The sequence below is a fragment of the Salminus brasiliensis genome, chromosome 11 (assembly GCF_030463535.1).
Source record: "Salminus brasiliensis chromosome 11, fSalBra1.hap2, whole genome shotgun sequence".
NCBI classification, from domain to species: domain Eukaryota; kingdom Metazoa; phylum Chordata; class Actinopteri; order Characiformes; family Bryconidae; genus Salminus; species Salminus brasiliensis.
In genome coordinates, this window is record NC_132888.1 from 24,300,824 (window position 1) to 24,316,211 (window position 15,388).

Consider the following 15,388-nt stretch of genomic DNA (forward strand, 5'->3'; position numbering starts at 1 on the left):
AATTTGCACAAATTTGTAGTTGAAACTCTTTTGTGTTGTAAATTTTGATGTGTTGAAATGGAATGCTTTTTCTTGATTTTGAACAAATATGGTCTTAGCTATGAAATTTGAATCCTCTAGTTTGTAAGGTTCTTCTGCTTACGGCCATTCCACCCTTAGATCGCCTGATCTCGTCTGATCTCAGAAGCTACCTAGAGTTGGGCCTGTTTAGTACTTGAATGGGAGACTGTCTGGGAATAACAGGTGTTGTAAGCTTTTCCAGTCCTGCAAACAATTAAAGCTTACATTTCCATGTTATTTACATCTTTTGCACAAATTTGTAGTTGAAACTCTTTTGTGTTGTAAATTTTGATGTGTTGAAATGGAATGCTTTTTCTTGGTTTTGAACAAATATGGTCTTAGCTATGAAATTTGAATCCTCTAGTTTGCAAGGTTCTTCTGCTTACGGCCATTCCACCCTTAGAACGCCTCATCTCGTCTGGTCTCAGAAGCTACCTAGGGTTGGGCCTGGTTAGTACTTGAATGGGAGACTGTCTGGGAATACCAGGTGTTGTAAGCTTTTCCAGTCCTGCAAACAATTAAAGCTTACATTTCCATGTTATTTACATCTTTTGCACAAATTTGTAGTTGAAACTCTTTTGTGATGTAAATTTTGATGTGTTGAAATGGAATGCTTTTTCTTGGTTTTGAACAAATATGGTCTTAGCTATGAAATTTGAATCCTCTAATTTGCAAGGTTCTTCTGCTTACGGCCATTCCACCCTTAGAACGCCTCATCTCGTCTGATCTCAGAAGCTACCTAGGGTTGGGCCTGGTTAGTACTTGAATGGGAGACTGGATGGGAATACCAGGTGTTGTAAGCTTTTCCAGTCCTGCAAACAATTAAAGCTTACATTTCCATGTTATTTACATCTTTTGCACAAATTTGTAGTTGAAACTCTTTTGTGTTGTAAATTTTGATGTGTTGAAAAGGATTGCTTTTTCTTGGTTTTAAACAAATATGGTCTTATCTATGAAATTTGAATCCTCTAGTTTGCAAGGTTCTTCTGTTTACGGCCATTCCACCCTTAGATCGCCTGATCTCATCTGATCTCAGAAGCTACCTAGGGTTGGGCCTGGTTAGTACTTGAATGGGAGACTGTCTGGGAATACCAGGTGTTGTAAGCTTTTCCAGTCCTGCAAACAATTAAAGCTTACATTTCCATGTTATTTACATCTTTTGCACAAATTTGTAGTTGAAACTCTTTTGTGTTGTAAATTTTGATGTGTTGAAATGGAATGCTTTTTCTTGGTTTTGAACAAATATGGTCTTATCTATGAAATTTGAATCCTCTAGTTTGCAAGGTTCTTTTGCTTATGGCCATTCCACCCTTAGAACGCCTGATCTCGTCTGAGTTCAGAAGCTACCTAGGGTTGGGCCTGGTTAGTACTTGAATGGGAGACTGAATGGGAATACCAGGTGTTGTAAGCTTTTCCAGTCCTGCAAACAATTAAAGCTTACATATCCATGTTATTTACATCTTTTGCACAAATTTGTAGTTGAAACTCTTTTGTGTTGTAAATGTTGATGTGTTAAAATGGAATGCTTTTTCTTGATTTTGAACAAATATGGTCTTAGCTATGAAAATTGAATCCTCTAGTTTGCAAGGTTCTTCTGCTTACGGCCATTCCACCCTTAGAACGCCTGATCTCGTCTGAGTTCAGAAGCAACCTAGGGTTGGGCCTGGTTAGTACTTGAATGGAAGACTGAATGGGAATACCAGGTGTTGTAAGCTTTTCCAGTCCTGCAAACAATTAAAGCTTACATTTCCATGTTATTTACATCTTTTGCACAAATTTGTAGTTGAAACTCTTTTGTGTTGTAAATTTTGATGTGTTGAAATAGATTGCTTTTTCTTGGTTTTGAACAAATATGGTCTTATCTATGAAATTTGAATCCTCTAGTTTGCAAGGTTCTTCTGCTTACGGCCATTCCACCCTTAGAATGCCTGATCTTGTCTGATCTCAGAAGCTACCTAGGGTTGGGCCTGGTTAGTACTTGAATGGGAGACTGAATGGGAATACCAGGTGTTGTAAGCTTTTTCAATCCTGCAAACAAAGAAAGCTTACATTTCCATGTTATTTACATCTTTTGCACAAATTTGTAGTTGAAACTCTTTTGTGTTGTAAATGTTGATGTGTTGAAATGGAATGCTTTTTCTTGATTTTAAACAAATATGGTCTTATCTATGAAATTTGAATCCTCTAGTTTGCAAGGTTCTTCTGCTTACGGCCATTCCACCCTTAGAACACCTCATCTCGTCTGATCTCAGAAGCTATCTAGGGTTGGGCCTGGTTGGTACTTGAATGGGAGACTGTCTGGGAATACCAGGTGTTGTAAGCTTTTCCAGTCCTGCAAACAATTAAAGCTTACATTTCCATGTTATTTACATCTTTTGCACAAATTTGTAGTTGAAACTCTTTTGTGTTGTAAATTTTGATGTGTTGAAATGGAATGCTTTTTCTTGGTTTTGAACAAATATGGTCTTATCTATGAAATTTGAATTCTCTAGTTTGCAAGGTTCTTCTGCTTACGGCCATTCCACCCTTAGAATGCCTGATCTTGTCTGATCTCAGAAGCTACCTAGGGCTGGGCCTGGTTAGTACTTGAATGGGAGACTGAATGGGAATACCAGGTGTTGTAAGCTTTTTCAATCCTGCAAACAAAGAAAGCTTACATTTCCATTTTTTTTTCATCTTTTGCACAAATTTGTATTTGAAACTCTTTTGTGTTGTAAATGTTGATGTGTTGAAATGGAATGCTTTTTCTTGATTTTGAACAAATATGGTCTTAGCTATGAAATTTGAATCCTCTAGTTTGGAAGGTTCTTCTGCTTACGGCCATTCCACCCTTAGAACGCCTGATCTCGTCTGATCTCAGAAGCTACCTAGGGTTGGGCCTGGTTAGTACTTGAATGGGAGACTGGATGGGAATACCAGGTGTTGTAAGCTTTTCCAGTCCTGCAAACAATTAAAGCTTACATTTCCATGTTATTTACATCTTTTGCACAAATTTGTAGTTGAAACTCTTTTGTGATGTAAATTTTGATGTGTTGAAATTGAATGCTTTTTCTTGGTTTTGAACAAATATGGTCTTAGCTATGAAATTTGAATCCTCTAGTTTGCAAGGTTCTTCTGCTTACGGCCATTCCACCCTTAGAACGCCTGATCTCGTCTGATCTCAGAAGCTACCTAGGGTTGGGCCTGGTTAGTACTTGAATGGGAGACTGGATGGGAATACCAGGTCTTGTAAGCTTTTCCAGTCCTGCAAACAATTAAAGCTTACATTTCCATGTTATTTACTTCTTTTGCACAAATTTGTAGTTGAAACTCTTTTGTTTTGTAAATTTTGATGTGTTGAAATGGAATGCTTTTTCTTGGTTTTAAACAAATATGGTCTTATCTATGAAATTTGAATCCTCTAGTTTGCAAGGTTCTTCTGCTTACGGCCATTCCACCCTTAGATCGCCTGATCTCGTCTGATCTCAGAAGCTATCTAGGGTTGGGCCTGGTTAGTACTTGAATGGGAGACTGTCTGGGAATACCAGGTGTTGTAAGCTTTTCCAGTCCTGCAAACAATTAAAGCTTACATTTCCATGTTATTTACATCTTTTGCACAAATTTGTAGTTGAAACTCTTTTGTGTTGTAAATTTTGATGTGTTGAAATGGAATGCTTTTTCTTGGTTTTGAACAAATATGGTCTTATCTATGAAATTTGAATCCTCTAGTTTGCAAGGTTCTTCTGCTTACGGCCATTCCACCCTTAGATCGCCTGATCTCGTCTGATCTCAGAAGCTACCTAGGGTTGGGCCTGGTTAGTACTTGAATGGGAGACTGTCTGGGAATACCAGGTGTTGTAAGCTTTTCCAGTCCTGCAAACAATTAAAGCTTACATTTCCATGTTATTTACATCTTTTGCACAAATTTGTAGTTGAAACTCTTTTGTGTTGTAAATTTTGATGTGTTGAAATGGAATGCTTTTTCTTGGTTTTGAACAAATATGGTCTTATCTATGAAATTTGAATCCTCTAGTTTGCAAGGTTCTTCTGCTTACGGCCATTCCACCCTTAGAATGCCTGATCTTGTCTGATCTCAGAAGCTACCTAGGGTTGGGCCTGGTTAGTACTTGAATGGGAGACTGAATGGGAATACCAGGTGTTGTAAGCTTTTTTAATCCTGCAAACAAAGAAAGCTTACATTTCCATGTTATTTACATCTTTTGCACAAATTTGTAGTTGAAACTCTTTTGTGTTTTAAATGTTGATGTGTTGAATTAGAATGCTTTTTCTTGGTTTTGAACAAATATGGTCTTATCTATGAAATTTGAATCCTCTAGTTTGCAAGGTTCTTCTGCTAACGGCCATTCCACCCTTAGAATGCCTGATCTTGTCTGATCTCAGAAGCTACCTAGGGTTGGGCCTGGTTAGTACTTGAATGGGAGACTGAATGGGAATACCAGGTGTTGTAAGCTTTTCCAGTCCTGCAAACAATTAAAGCTTACATTTCCATGTTATTTACATCTTTTGCACAAATTTGTAGTTGAAACTCTTTTGTGTTGTAAATGTTGATGTGTTAAAATGGAATGCTTTTTCTTGATTTTGAACAAATATGGTCTTAGCTATGAAATTTGAATCCTCTAGTTTGCAAGGTTCTTCTGCTTACGGCCATTCCACCCTTAGAACACCTCATCTCGTCTGATCTCAGAAGCTACCTAGGGTTGGGCCTGGTTAGTACTTGAATGGGAGACTGTCTGGGAATACCAGGTGTTGTAAGCTTTTCCAGTCCTGCAAACAATTAAAGCTTACATTTCCATGTTATTTACATCTTTTGCACAAATTTGTAGTTGAAACTCTTTTGTGTTGTAAATTTTGATGTGTTGAAATGGAATGCTTTTTCTTGGTTTTGAACAAATATGGTCTTATCTATGAAATTTGAATCCTCTAGTTTGCAAGGTTCTTCTGCTTACGGCCATTCCACCCTTAGATCGCCTGATCTCGTCTGATCTCAGAAGCTACCTAGGGTTGGGCCTGGTTAGTACATGAATGGGAGACTGTCTGGGAATACCAGGTGTTGTAAGCTTTTCCAGTCCTGCAAACAATTAAAGCTTACATTTCCATGTTATTTACATCTTTTGCACAAATTTGTAGTTGAAACTCTTTTGTGTTGTAAATTTTGATGTGTTGAAATGGAATGCTTTTTCTTGGTTTTGAACAAATATGGTCTTATCTATGAAATTTGAATCCTCTAGTTTGCAAGGTTCTTCTGCTTACGGCCATTCCACCCTTAGAATGCCTGATCTTGTCTGATCTCAGAAGCTACCTAGGGTTGGGCCTGGTTAGTACTTGAATGGGAGACTGAATGGGAATACCAGGTGTTGTAAGCTTTTTTAATCCTGCAAACAAAGAAAGCTTACATTTCCATGTTATTTACATCTTTTGCACAAATTTGTAGTTGAAACTCTTTTGTGTTTTAAATGTTGATGTGTTGAATTAGAATGCTTTTTCTTGGTTTTGAACAAATATGGTCTTATCTATGAAATTTGAATCCTCTAGTTTGCAAGGTTCTTCTGCTTACGGCCATTCCACCCTTAGAATGCCTGATCTTGTCTGATCTCAGAAGCTACCTAGGGTTGGGCCTGGTTAGTACTTGAATGGGAGACTGAATGGGAATACCAGGTGTTGTAAGCTTTTTCAATCCTGCAAACAAAGAAAGCTTACATTTCCATTTTTTTTTCATCTTTTGCACAAATTTGTATTTGAAACTCTTTTGTGTTGTAAATGTTGATGTGTTGAAATGGAATGCTTTTTCTTGATTTTAAACAAATATGGTCTTATCTATGAAATTTGAATCCTCTAGTTTGCAAGGTTCTTCTGCTTACGGTCATTCCACCCTTAGAACGCCACATCTCGTCTGATCTCAGAAGCTACCTAGGGTTGGGCCTGGTTAGTACTTGAATGGGAGACTGTCTGGGAATACCAGGTGTTGTAAGCTTTTCCAGTCCTGCAAACAATTAAAGCTTACATTTCCATGTTATTTACATCTTTTGCACAAATTTGTAGTTGAAACTCTTTTGTGATGTAAATTTTGATGTGTTGAAATTGAATGCTTTTTCTTGGTTTTGAACAAATATGGTCTTAGCTATGAAATTTGAATCCTCTAGTTTGCAAGGTTCTTCTGCTTACGGCCATTCCACCCTTAGATCGCCTGATCTCGTCTGATCTCAGAAGCTATCTAGGATTGGGCCTGGTTAGTACTTGAATGGGAGACTGGATGGGAATACGAGGTGTTGTAAGCTTTTCCAGTCCTGCAAACAATTAAAGCTTACATTGCCATGTTATTTACATCTTTTGCACAAATTTGTAGTTGAAACTCTTTTGTGTTGTAAATTTTGATGTGTTGAAATGGAATGCTTTTTCTTGGTTTTGAACAAATATGGTCTTATCTATGAAATTTGAATCCTCTAGTTTGCAAGGTTCTTCTGCTTACGGCCATTCCACCCTTAGAACGCCTGAACTCGTCTGATCTCAGAAGCTACCTAGGGTTGGTCCTGGTTAGTACTTGAATGGGAGACTGAATGGGAATACCAGGTGTTGTAAGCTTTTCCAGTCCTGCAAACAATTAAAGCTTACATTTCCATATTATTTACATATTTTGCACAAATTTGTAGTTGAAACTCTTTTGTGTTGTAAATGTTGATGTGTTAAAATGGAATGCTTTTTCTTGATTTTGAACAAATATGGTCTTAGCTATGAAATTTGAATCCTCTAGTTTGCAAGGTTCTTCTGCTTACGGCCATTCCACCCTTAGATTGCCTGATCTCGTCTGATCTCAGAAGCTACCTAGGGTTGGGCCTGGTTAGTACTTGAATGGGAGACTGTCTGGGAATACCAGGTGTTGTAAGCTTTTCCAGTCCTGCAAACAATTAAAGCTTACATTTCCATGTTATTTACATCTTTTGCACAAATTTGTAGTTGAAACTCTTTTGTGTTGTAAATTTTGATGTGTTGAAATAGAATGCTTTTTCTTGGTTTTGAACAAATATGGTCTTATCTATGAAATTTGAATCCTCTAGTTTGCAAGGTTCTTCTGCTTACGGCCATTCCACCCTTAGAATGCCTGATCTTGTCTGATCTCAGAAGCTACCTAGGGTTGGGCCTGGTTAGTACTTGAATGGGAGACTGTCTGGGAATACCAGGTGTTGTAAGCTTTTCCAGTCCTGCAAACAATTAAAGCTTACATTTCCATGTTATTTACATCTTTTGCACAAATTTGTAGTTGAAACTCTTTTGTGTTGTAAATGTTGATGTGTTGAAATGGAATGCTTTTTCTTGGTTTTGAACAAATATGGTCTTAGCTATGAAATTTGAATCCTCTAGTTTGCAAGGTTCTTCTGCTTACGGCCAATCCACCCTTAGATCGCCTGATCTCGTCTGATCTCAGAAGCTATCTAGGGTTGGGCCTGGTTAGTACTTGAATGGGAGACTGGATGGGAATACCAGGTGTTGTAAGCTTTTCCAGTCCTGCAAACAATTAAAGCTTACATTTCCATGTTATTTACATCATTTGCACAAATTTGTAGTTGAAACTCTTTTGTGTTGTAAATTTTGATGTGTTGAAATGGAATGCTTTTTCTTGGTTTTGAACAAATATGGTCTTATCTATGAAATTTCAATCCTCTAGTTTGCAAGGTTCTTCTGCTTACGGCCATTCCACCCTTAGAATGCCTGATCTTGTCTGATCTCAGAAGCTACCTAGGGTTGGGCCTGGTTAGTACTTGAATGGGAGACTGAATGGGAATACCAGGTGTTGTAAGCTTTTTCAATCCTGCAAACAAAGAAAGCTTACATTTCCATTTTTTTTTCATCTTTTGCACAAATTTGTATTTGAAACTCTTTTGTGTTGTAAATGTTGATGTGTTGAAATGGAATGCTTTTTCTTGATTTTGAACAAATATGGTCTTAGCTATGAAATTTGAATCCTCTAGTTTGCAAGGTTCTTCTGCTTACGGCCATTCCACCCTTAGAATTTCCATGTTATTTACATCTTTTGCACAAATTTGTAGTTGAAACTCTTTTGTGTTGTAAATTTTGATGTGTTGAAATGGAATGCTTTTTCTTGGTTTTGAACAAATATGGTCTTATCTATGAAATTTGAATCCTCTAGTTTGAAAGGTTCTTCTGCTTACGGCCATTCCACCCTTAGAATGCCTGATCTTGTCTGATCTCAGAAGCTAGCTAGAGTTGGGCCTGGTTAGTACTTGAATGGGAGACTGAATGGGAATACCAGGTGTTGTAAGCTTTTCCAGTCCTGCAAACAATTAAAGCTTACATTTCCATGTTATTTACATCTTTTGCACAAATTTGTAGTTGAAACTCTTTTGTGTTGTAAATTTTGATGTGTTGAAATGGAATGCTTTTTCTTGGTTTTGAACAAATATGGTCTTATCTATGAAATTTCAATCCTCTAGTTTGCAAGGTTCTTCTGCTTACGGCCATTCCACCCTTAGAATGCCTGATCTTGTCTGATCTCAGAAGCTACCTAGGGTTGGGCCTGGTTAGTACTTGAATGGGAGACTGAATGGGAATACCAGGTGTTGTAAGCTTTTTCAATCCTGCAAACAAAGAAAGCTTACATTTCCATTTTTTTTTCATCTTTTGCACAAATTTGTATTTGAAACTCTTTTGTGTTGTAAATGTTGATGTGTTGAAATGGAATGCTTTTTCTTGATTTTGAACAAATATGGTCTTAGCTATGAAATTTGAATCCTCTAGTTTGCAAGGTTCTTCTGCTTACGGCCATTCCACCCTTAGAACGCCTGATCTTGTCTGATCTCAGAAGCTACCTAGGGTTGGGCCTGGTTAGTACTTGAATGGGAGACTGGATGGGAATACCAGGTGTTGTAAGCTTTTCCAGTCCTGCAAACAATTAAAGCTTACATTTCCATGTTATTTACATCTTTTGCACAAATTTGTAGTTGAAACTCTTTTGTGTTGTAAATTTTGATGTGTTGAAATGGAATGCTTTTTCTTGGTTTTAAACAAATATGGTCTTATCTATGAAATTTGAATCCTCTAGTTTGCAAGGTTCTTCTGCTTACGGCCATTCCACCCTTAGAACGCCTGATCTCGTCTGAGCTCAGAAGCTACCTAGGGTTGGGCCTGGTTAGTACTTGAATGGGAGACTGAATGGGAATACCAGGTGTTGTAAGCTTTTCCAGTCCTGCAAACAATTAAAGCTTACATTTCCATTTTTTTTTCATCTTTTGCACAAATTTGTATTTGAAACTCTTTTGTGTTGTAAATGTTGATGTGTTGAAATGGAATGCTTTTTCTTGATTTTAAACAAATATGGTCTTATCTATGAAATTTGAATCCTCTAGTTTGCAAGGTTCTTCTGCTTACGGCCATTCCACCCTTAGAATGCCTGATCTTGTCTGATCTCAGAAGCTACCTAGGGTTGGGCCTGGTTAGTACTTGAATGGGAGACTGAATGGGAGTACCAGGTGTTGTAAGCTTTTTCAATCCTGCAAACAAAGAAAGCTTACATTTCCATTTTTTTTTCATCTTTTGCACAAATTTGTATTTGAAACTCTTTTGTGTTGTAAATGTTGATGTGTTGAAATGGAATGCTTTTTCTTGATTTTGAACAAATATGGTCTTAGCTATGAAATTTGAATCCTCTAGTTTGCAAGGTTCTTCTGCTTACGGCCATTCCACCCTTAGAACGCCTGATCTTGTCTGATCTCAGAAGCTACCTAGGGTTGGGCCTGGTTAGTACTTGAATGGGAGAGTGGATGGGAATACCAGGTGTTGTAAGCTTTTCCAGTCCTGCAAACAATTAAAGCTTACATTTCCATGTTATTTACATCTTTTGCACAAATTTGTAGTTGAAACTCTTTTGTGTTGTAAATTTTGATGTGTTGAAATGGAATGCTTTTTCTTGGTTTTAAACAAATATGGTCTTATCTATGAAATTTGAATCCTCTAGTTTGCAAGGTTCTTCTGCTTACGGCCATTCCACCCTTAGAACGCCTGATCTCGTCTGAGCTCAGAAGCTACCTAGGGTTGGGCCTGGTTAGTGCTTGAATGGGAGACTGAATGGGAATACCAGGTGTTGTAAGCTTTTCCAGTCCTGCAAACAATTAAAGCTTACATTTCCATTTTTTTTTCATCTTTTGCACAAATTTGTATTTGAAACTCTTTTGTGTTGTAAATGTTGATGTGTTGAAATGGAATGCTTTTTCTTGATTTTAAACAAATATGGTCTTATCTATGAAATTTGAATCCTCTAGTTTGCAAGGTTCTTCTGCTTACGGCCATTCCACCCTTAGAATGCCTGATCTTGTCTGATCTCAGAAGCTACCTAGGGTTGGGCGTGGTTAGTACTTGAATGGGAGACTGGCTGGGAATACCAGGTGTTGTAAGCTTTTCCAGTCCTGCAAACAATTAAAGCTTACATTTCCATGTTATTTACATCTTTTGCACAAATTTGTACTTGAAACTCTTTTGTGATGTAAATTTTGATGTGTTGAAATTGAATGCTTTTTCTTGGTTTTGAACAAATATGGTCTTAGCTATGAAATTTGAATCCTCTAGTTTGCAAGGTTCTTCTGCTTACGGCCATTCCACCCTTAGAACGCCTGATCTCGTCTGATCTCAGAAGGTACCTAGGGTTGGGCCTGGTTAGTACTTGAATGGGAGACTGGATGGGAATACCAGGTGTTGTAAGCTTTTCCAGTCCTGCAAACAATTAAAGCTTACATTTCCATGTTATTTACATCTTTTGCACAAATTTGTAGTTGAAACTCTTTTGTGTTGTAAATGTTGATGTGTTGAAATGGAATGCTTTTTCTTGATTTTGAACAAATATGGTCTTAGCTATGAAATTTGAATCCTCTAGTTTGCAAGGTTCTTCTGCTTACGGCCATTCCACCCTTAGAACGCCTGATCTCGTCTGATCTCAGAAGCTACCTAGGGTTGGGCCTGGTTAGTGCTTGAATGGGAGACTGAATGGGAATACCAGGTGTTGTAAGCTTTTCCAGTCCTGCAAACAATTAAAGCTTACATTTCCATGTTATTTACATATTTTGCACAAATTTGTAGTTGAAACTCTTTTGTGTTGTAAATGTTGATGTGTTAAAATGGAATGCCTTTTCTTGATTTGGAACAAATATGGTCTTAGCTATGAAATTTGAATCCTCTAGTTTGCAAGGTTCTTCTGCTTACGGCCATTCCACTCTTAGATCGCCTGATCTCGTCTGATCTCAGAAGCTGCCTAGGGTTGGGCCTGGTTAGTACTTGAATGGGAGACTGTCTGGGAATACCAGGTGTTGTAAGCTTTTCCAGTCCTGCAAACAATTAAAGCTTACATTTCCATGTTATTTACATCTTTTGCACAAATTTGTAGTTGAAACTCTTTTGTGTTGTAAATTTTGATGTGTTGAAATGGAATGCTTTTTCTTGGTTTTGAACAAATATGGTCTTATCTATGAAATTTTAATCCTCTAGTTTGCAAGGTTCTTCTGCTTACGGCCATTCCACCCTTAAAATGCCTGATCTTGTCTGATCTCAGAAGCTAGCTAGGGTTGGGCCTGGTTAGTGCTTGAATGGGAGACTGAATGGGAATACCAGGTGTTGTAAGCTTTTTCAATCCTGCAAACAAAGAAAGCTTACATTTCCATGTTATTTACATCTTTTGCACAAATTTGTAGTTGAAACTCTTTTGTGTTGTAAATGTTGATGTGTTAAAATGGAATGCTTTTTCTTGGTTTTGAACAAATATGGTCTTAGCTATGAAATTTGAATCCTCTAGTTTGCAAGGTTCTTCTGCTTACGGCCATTCCACCCTTAGATCGCCTGATCTCGTCTGATCTCAGAAGCTATTTAGGGTTGGGCCGGGTTAGTACTCGAATGGGAGACTGGATGGGAATACCAGGTGTTGTAAGCTTTTCCAGTCCTGCAAACAATTAAAGCTTACATTTCCATGTTATTTACATCTTTTGCACAAATTTGTATTTGAAACTCTTTTGTGTTGTAAATTTTGATGTGTTGAAATTGAATGCTTTTTCTTGGTTTTAAACAAATATGGTCTTATCTATGAAATTTGAATCCTCTAGTTTGCAAGGTTCTTCTGCTTACGGCCATTCCACCCTTAGATCGCCTGATCTCGTCTGATTTCAGAAGCTACCTAGGGTTGGGCCTGGTTAGTACATGAATGGGAGACTGTGTGGGAATACCAGGTGTTGTAAGCTTTTCCAGTCCTGCAAACAATTAAAGCTTACATTTCCATGTTATTTACATCTTTTGCACAAATTTGTAGTTGAAACTCTTTTGTGTTGTAAATTTTGATGTGTTGAAATGGAATGCTTTTTCTTGGTTTTGAACAAATATGGTTCTTATCTATGAAATTTGAATCCTCTAGTTTGCAAGGTTCTTCTGCTTATGGCCATTCCACCCTTAGAACGCCTGATCTCGTCTGATCTCAGAAGCTACCTAGGGTTGGGCCTGGTTAGTACTTGAATGGGAGACTGTCTGGGAATACCAGGTGTTGTAAGCTTTTCCAGTCCTGCAAACAATTAAAGCTTGCATTTCCATGTTATTTACATCTTTTCCACAAATTTGTAGTTGAAACTCTTTTGTGTTGTAAATGTTGATGTGTTGAAATGGAATGCTTTTTCTTGATTTTGAACAAATATGGTCTTAGCTATGAAATTTGAATCCTCTAGTTTGCAAGGTTCTTCTGCTTACGGCCATTCCACCTTTAGAACGCCTGATCTCGTCTGAGCTTAGAAGCTACCTAGGGTTGGGCCTGGTTAGTACTTGAATGGGAGACTGAATGGGAATACCAGGTGTTTTAAGCTTTTCCAGTCCTGCAAACAATTAAAGCTTACATTTCCATGTTATTTACATATTTTGCACAAATTTGTAGTTGAAACTCTTTTGTGTTGTAAATGTTGATGTGTTAAAATGGAATGCTTTTTCTTGTTTTTGAACAAATATGGTCTTAGCTATGAAATTTGAATCCTCTAGTTTGCAAGGTTCTTCTGCTTACGGCCATTCCACCCTTAGATCGCCTGATCTCGTCTGATCTCAGAAGCTACCTAGGGTTGGGCCTGGTTGGTACTTGAATGGGAGACTGTCTGGGAATACCAGGTGTTGTAAGCTTTTCCAGTCCTGCAAACAATTAAAGCTTACATTTCCATGTTATTTACATCTTTTGCACAAATTTGTAGTTGAAACTCTTTTGTGTTGTAAATTTTGATGTGTTGAAATGGAATGCTTTTTCTTGGTTTTGAACAAATATGGTCTTAGCTATGAAATTTGAATCCTCTAGTTTGCAAGGTTCTTCTGCTTACGGCCATTCCACCCTTAGAATGCCTGATCTTGTCTGATCGCAGAAGCTAGCTAGGGTTGGGCCTGGTTAGTACTTGAATGGGAGACTGAATGGGAATACCAGGTGTTGTAAGCTTTTCCAGTCCTGCAAACAATTAAAGCTTACATTTCCATGTTATTTACATCTTTTGCACAAATTTGTAGTTGAAACTCTTTTGTGTTGTAAATTTTGATGTGTTGAAATGGAATGCTTTTTCTTGGTTTTGAACAAATATGGTCTTATCTATGAAATTTGAATCCTCTAGTTTGCAAGGTTCTTCTGCTTACGGCCATTCCACCCTTAGAATGCCTGATCTTGTCTGATCTCAGAAGCTACCTAGGGTTGGGCGTGGTTAGTACTTGAATGGGAGACTGAATGGGAATACCAGGTGTTGTAAGCTTTTTCAATCCTGCAAACAAAGAAAGCTTACATTTCCATTTTTTTTTCATCTTTTGCACAAATTTGTAGTTGAAACTCTTTTGTGTTGTAAATTTTGATGTGTTAAAATGGAATGCTTTTCCTTGGTTTTGAACAAATATGGTCTTAGCTATGAAATTTGAATTCTCTAGTTTGCACAGTTCTTCTGTTTACGGCCATTCCACCCTTAGAACGCCTGATCTTGTCTGATCTCAGAAGCTACCTAGGGTTGGGCCTGGTTAGTACTTGAATGGGAGACTGAATGGGAATACCAGGTGTTGTAAGCTTTTCCAGTCCTGCAAACAATTAAAGCTTACATTTCCATGTTATTTACATATTTTGCACAAATTTGTAGTCGAAACTCTTTTGTGTTGTAAATGTTGATGTGTTAAAATGGAATGCTTTTTCTTGATTTTGAACAAATATGGTCTTAGCTATGAAATTTGAATCCTCTAGTTTGCAAGGTTCTTCTGCTTACGGCCATTCCACCCTTAGATCGCCTGATCTCGTCTGATCTCAGAAGCTACCTAGGGTTGGGCTTGGTTAGTACTTGAATGGGAGACTGTCTGGGAATACCAGGTGTTGTAAGCTTTTCCAGTCCTGCAAACAATTAAAGCTTACATTTCCATGTTATTTACATCTTTTGCACAAATTTGTAGTTGAAACTCTTTTGTGTTGTAAATGTTGATGTGTTGAAATGGAATGCTTTTTCTTGGTTTTGAACAAATATGGTCTTAGCTATGAAATTTGAATCCTCTAGTTTGCAAGGTTCTTCTGCTTACGGCCATTCCACCCTTAGATCGCCTGATCTCGTCTGATCTCAGAAGCTATCTAGGGATGGGCCTGGTTAGTACTTGAATGGGAGACTGGATGGGAATACCAGGTGTTGTAAGCTTTTCCAGTCCTGCAAACAATTAAAGCTTACATTTCCATGTTATTTACATCTTTTGCACAAATTTGTATTTGAAACTCTTTTGTGTTGTAAATTTTGATGTGTTGAAATGGAATGCTTTTTCTTGGTTTTGAACAAATATGGTCTTATCTATGAAATTTGAATCCTCTAGTTTGAAAGGTTCTTCTGCTTACGGCCATTCCACCCTTAGAATGCCTGATCTTGTCTGATCTCAGAAGCTAGCTAGGGTTGGGCCTGGTTAGTACTTGAATGGGAGACTGAATGGGAATACCAGGTGTTGTAAGCTTTTCCAGTCCTGCAAACAATTAAAGCTTACATTTCCATGTTATTTACATCTTTTGCACAAATTTGTAGTTGAAACTCTTTTGTGTTGTAAATTTTGATGTGTTGAAATGGAATGCTTTTTCTTGGTTTTGAACAAATATGGTCTTATCTATGAAATTTGAATCCTCTAGTTTGCAAGGTTCTTCTGCTTACGGCCATTCCACCCTTAGAATGCCTGATCTTGTCTGATCTCAGAAGCTACCTAGGGTTGGGCCTGGTTAGTACTTGAATGGGAGACTGAATGGGAATACCAGGTGTTGTAAGCTTTTTCAATCCTGCAAACAAAGAAAGCTTACATTTCCATTTTTTTTTCATCTTTTGCA

The 15,388-nt window shown here is 37.7% G+C and overlaps 50 pseudogenes; all 50 read left to right on the plus strand.

The window, feature by feature from the left end:
- The first annotated feature begins 136 nt into the window (after positions 1-136).
- On the plus strand, positions 137-255 carry LOC140572066 (5S ribosomal RNA; annotated as a pseudogene).
- Positions 256-440: 185 nt separating this feature from the next.
- LOC140566678 (5S ribosomal RNA) lies at positions 441-559 on the plus strand (annotated as a pseudogene).
- Positions 560-744: 185 nt separating this feature from the next.
- On the plus strand, positions 745-863 carry LOC140566476 (5S ribosomal RNA; annotated as a pseudogene).
- A 185-nt stretch (positions 864-1,048) lies between these two features.
- LOC140569896 (5S ribosomal RNA) lies at positions 1,049-1,167 on the plus strand (annotated as a pseudogene).
- A 185-nt stretch (positions 1,168-1,352) lies between these two features.
- LOC140566013 (5S ribosomal RNA) lies at positions 1,353-1,471 on the plus strand (annotated as a pseudogene).
- A 185-nt stretch (positions 1,472-1,656) lies between these two features.
- On the plus strand, positions 1,657-1,775 carry LOC140567418 (5S ribosomal RNA; annotated as a pseudogene).
- A 185-nt stretch (positions 1,776-1,960) lies between these two features.
- Positions 1,961-2,079, plus strand: LOC140573233 (5S ribosomal RNA; annotated as a pseudogene).
- A 185-nt stretch (positions 2,080-2,264) lies between these two features.
- LOC140573344 (5S ribosomal RNA) lies at positions 2,265-2,383 on the plus strand (annotated as a pseudogene).
- A 185-nt stretch (positions 2,384-2,568) lies between these two features.
- Positions 2,569-2,687, plus strand: LOC140566138 (5S ribosomal RNA; annotated as a pseudogene).
- A 185-nt stretch (positions 2,688-2,872) lies between these two features.
- LOC140569897 (5S ribosomal RNA) lies at positions 2,873-2,991 on the plus strand (annotated as a pseudogene).
- A 185-nt stretch (positions 2,992-3,176) lies between these two features.
- On the plus strand, positions 3,177-3,295 carry LOC140572753 (5S ribosomal RNA; annotated as a pseudogene).
- Positions 3,296-3,480: 185 nt separating this feature from the next.
- On the plus strand, positions 3,481-3,599 carry LOC140567395 (5S ribosomal RNA; annotated as a pseudogene).
- Positions 3,600-3,784: 185 nt separating this feature from the next.
- LOC140568491 (5S ribosomal RNA) lies at positions 3,785-3,903 on the plus strand (annotated as a pseudogene).
- A 185-nt stretch (positions 3,904-4,088) lies between these two features.
- Positions 4,089-4,207, plus strand: LOC140573234 (5S ribosomal RNA; annotated as a pseudogene).
- A 185-nt stretch (positions 4,208-4,392) lies between these two features.
- Positions 4,393-4,511, plus strand: LOC140566822 (5S ribosomal RNA; annotated as a pseudogene).
- Positions 4,512-4,696: 185 nt separating this feature from the next.
- On the plus strand, positions 4,697-4,815 carry LOC140571807 (5S ribosomal RNA; annotated as a pseudogene).
- Positions 4,816-5,000: 185 nt separating this feature from the next.
- On the plus strand, positions 5,001-5,119 carry LOC140571958 (5S ribosomal RNA; annotated as a pseudogene).
- Positions 5,120-5,304: 185 nt separating this feature from the next.
- LOC140573235 (5S ribosomal RNA) lies at positions 5,305-5,423 on the plus strand (annotated as a pseudogene).
- Positions 5,424-5,608: 185 nt separating this feature from the next.
- LOC140573237 (5S ribosomal RNA) lies at positions 5,609-5,727 on the plus strand (annotated as a pseudogene).
- A 185-nt stretch (positions 5,728-5,912) lies between these two features.
- On the plus strand, positions 5,913-6,031 carry LOC140567324 (5S ribosomal RNA; annotated as a pseudogene).
- Positions 6,032-6,216: 185 nt separating this feature from the next.
- LOC140567509 (5S ribosomal RNA) lies at positions 6,217-6,335 on the plus strand (annotated as a pseudogene).
- Positions 6,336-6,520: 185 nt separating this feature from the next.
- LOC140566067 (5S ribosomal RNA) lies at positions 6,521-6,639 on the plus strand (annotated as a pseudogene).
- A 185-nt stretch (positions 6,640-6,824) lies between these two features.
- Positions 6,825-6,943, plus strand: LOC140571049 (5S ribosomal RNA; annotated as a pseudogene).
- Positions 6,944-7,128: 185 nt separating this feature from the next.
- Positions 7,129-7,247, plus strand: LOC140572133 (5S ribosomal RNA; annotated as a pseudogene).
- A 185-nt stretch (positions 7,248-7,432) lies between these two features.
- Positions 7,433-7,551, plus strand: LOC140572484 (5S ribosomal RNA; annotated as a pseudogene).
- A 185-nt stretch (positions 7,552-7,736) lies between these two features.
- On the plus strand, positions 7,737-7,855 carry LOC140573238 (5S ribosomal RNA; annotated as a pseudogene).
- A 364-nt stretch (positions 7,856-8,219) lies between these two features.
- LOC140567175 (5S ribosomal RNA) lies at positions 8,220-8,338 on the plus strand (annotated as a pseudogene).
- A 185-nt stretch (positions 8,339-8,523) lies between these two features.
- Positions 8,524-8,642, plus strand: LOC140573240 (5S ribosomal RNA; annotated as a pseudogene).
- A 185-nt stretch (positions 8,643-8,827) lies between these two features.
- Positions 8,828-8,946, plus strand: LOC140572217 (5S ribosomal RNA; annotated as a pseudogene).
- A 185-nt stretch (positions 8,947-9,131) lies between these two features.
- Positions 9,132-9,250, plus strand: LOC140570423 (5S ribosomal RNA; annotated as a pseudogene).
- A 185-nt stretch (positions 9,251-9,435) lies between these two features.
- Positions 9,436-9,554, plus strand: LOC140566496 (5S ribosomal RNA; annotated as a pseudogene).
- Positions 9,555-9,739: 185 nt separating this feature from the next.
- On the plus strand, positions 9,740-9,858 carry LOC140567309 (5S ribosomal RNA; annotated as a pseudogene).
- Positions 9,859-10,043: 185 nt separating this feature from the next.
- Positions 10,044-10,162, plus strand: LOC140573290 (5S ribosomal RNA; annotated as a pseudogene).
- A 185-nt stretch (positions 10,163-10,347) lies between these two features.
- On the plus strand, positions 10,348-10,466 carry LOC140567486 (5S ribosomal RNA; annotated as a pseudogene).
- A 185-nt stretch (positions 10,467-10,651) lies between these two features.
- On the plus strand, positions 10,652-10,770 carry LOC140571215 (5S ribosomal RNA; annotated as a pseudogene).
- A 185-nt stretch (positions 10,771-10,955) lies between these two features.
- LOC140572346 (5S ribosomal RNA) lies at positions 10,956-11,074 on the plus strand (annotated as a pseudogene).
- Positions 11,075-11,259: 185 nt separating this feature from the next.
- On the plus strand, positions 11,260-11,378 carry LOC140566018 (5S ribosomal RNA; annotated as a pseudogene).
- A 185-nt stretch (positions 11,379-11,563) lies between these two features.
- LOC140566742 (5S ribosomal RNA) lies at positions 11,564-11,682 on the plus strand (annotated as a pseudogene).
- A 185-nt stretch (positions 11,683-11,867) lies between these two features.
- LOC140571339 (5S ribosomal RNA) lies at positions 11,868-11,986 on the plus strand (annotated as a pseudogene).
- Positions 11,987-12,171: 185 nt separating this feature from the next.
- Positions 12,172-12,290, plus strand: LOC140566684 (5S ribosomal RNA; annotated as a pseudogene).
- Positions 12,291-12,476: 186 nt separating this feature from the next.
- On the plus strand, positions 12,477-12,595 carry LOC140566196 (5S ribosomal RNA; annotated as a pseudogene).
- Positions 12,596-12,780: 185 nt separating this feature from the next.
- On the plus strand, positions 12,781-12,899 carry LOC140567730 (5S ribosomal RNA; annotated as a pseudogene).
- A 185-nt stretch (positions 12,900-13,084) lies between these two features.
- On the plus strand, positions 13,085-13,203 carry LOC140571360 (5S ribosomal RNA; annotated as a pseudogene).
- Positions 13,204-13,388: 185 nt separating this feature from the next.
- On the plus strand, positions 13,389-13,507 carry LOC140567551 (5S ribosomal RNA; annotated as a pseudogene).
- Positions 13,508-13,692: 185 nt separating this feature from the next.
- Positions 13,693-13,811, plus strand: LOC140567539 (5S ribosomal RNA; annotated as a pseudogene).
- Positions 13,812-13,996: 185 nt separating this feature from the next.
- Positions 13,997-14,115, plus strand: LOC140572759 (5S ribosomal RNA; annotated as a pseudogene).
- A 185-nt stretch (positions 14,116-14,300) lies between these two features.
- Positions 14,301-14,419, plus strand: LOC140571167 (5S ribosomal RNA; annotated as a pseudogene).
- A 185-nt stretch (positions 14,420-14,604) lies between these two features.
- LOC140571956 (5S ribosomal RNA) lies at positions 14,605-14,723 on the plus strand (annotated as a pseudogene).
- Positions 14,724-14,908: 185 nt separating this feature from the next.
- Positions 14,909-15,027, plus strand: LOC140573151 (5S ribosomal RNA; annotated as a pseudogene).
- A 185-nt stretch (positions 15,028-15,212) lies between these two features.
- LOC140573241 (5S ribosomal RNA) lies at positions 15,213-15,331 on the plus strand (annotated as a pseudogene).
- The last annotated feature ends 57 nt before the right edge of the window (positions 15,332-15,388 follow it).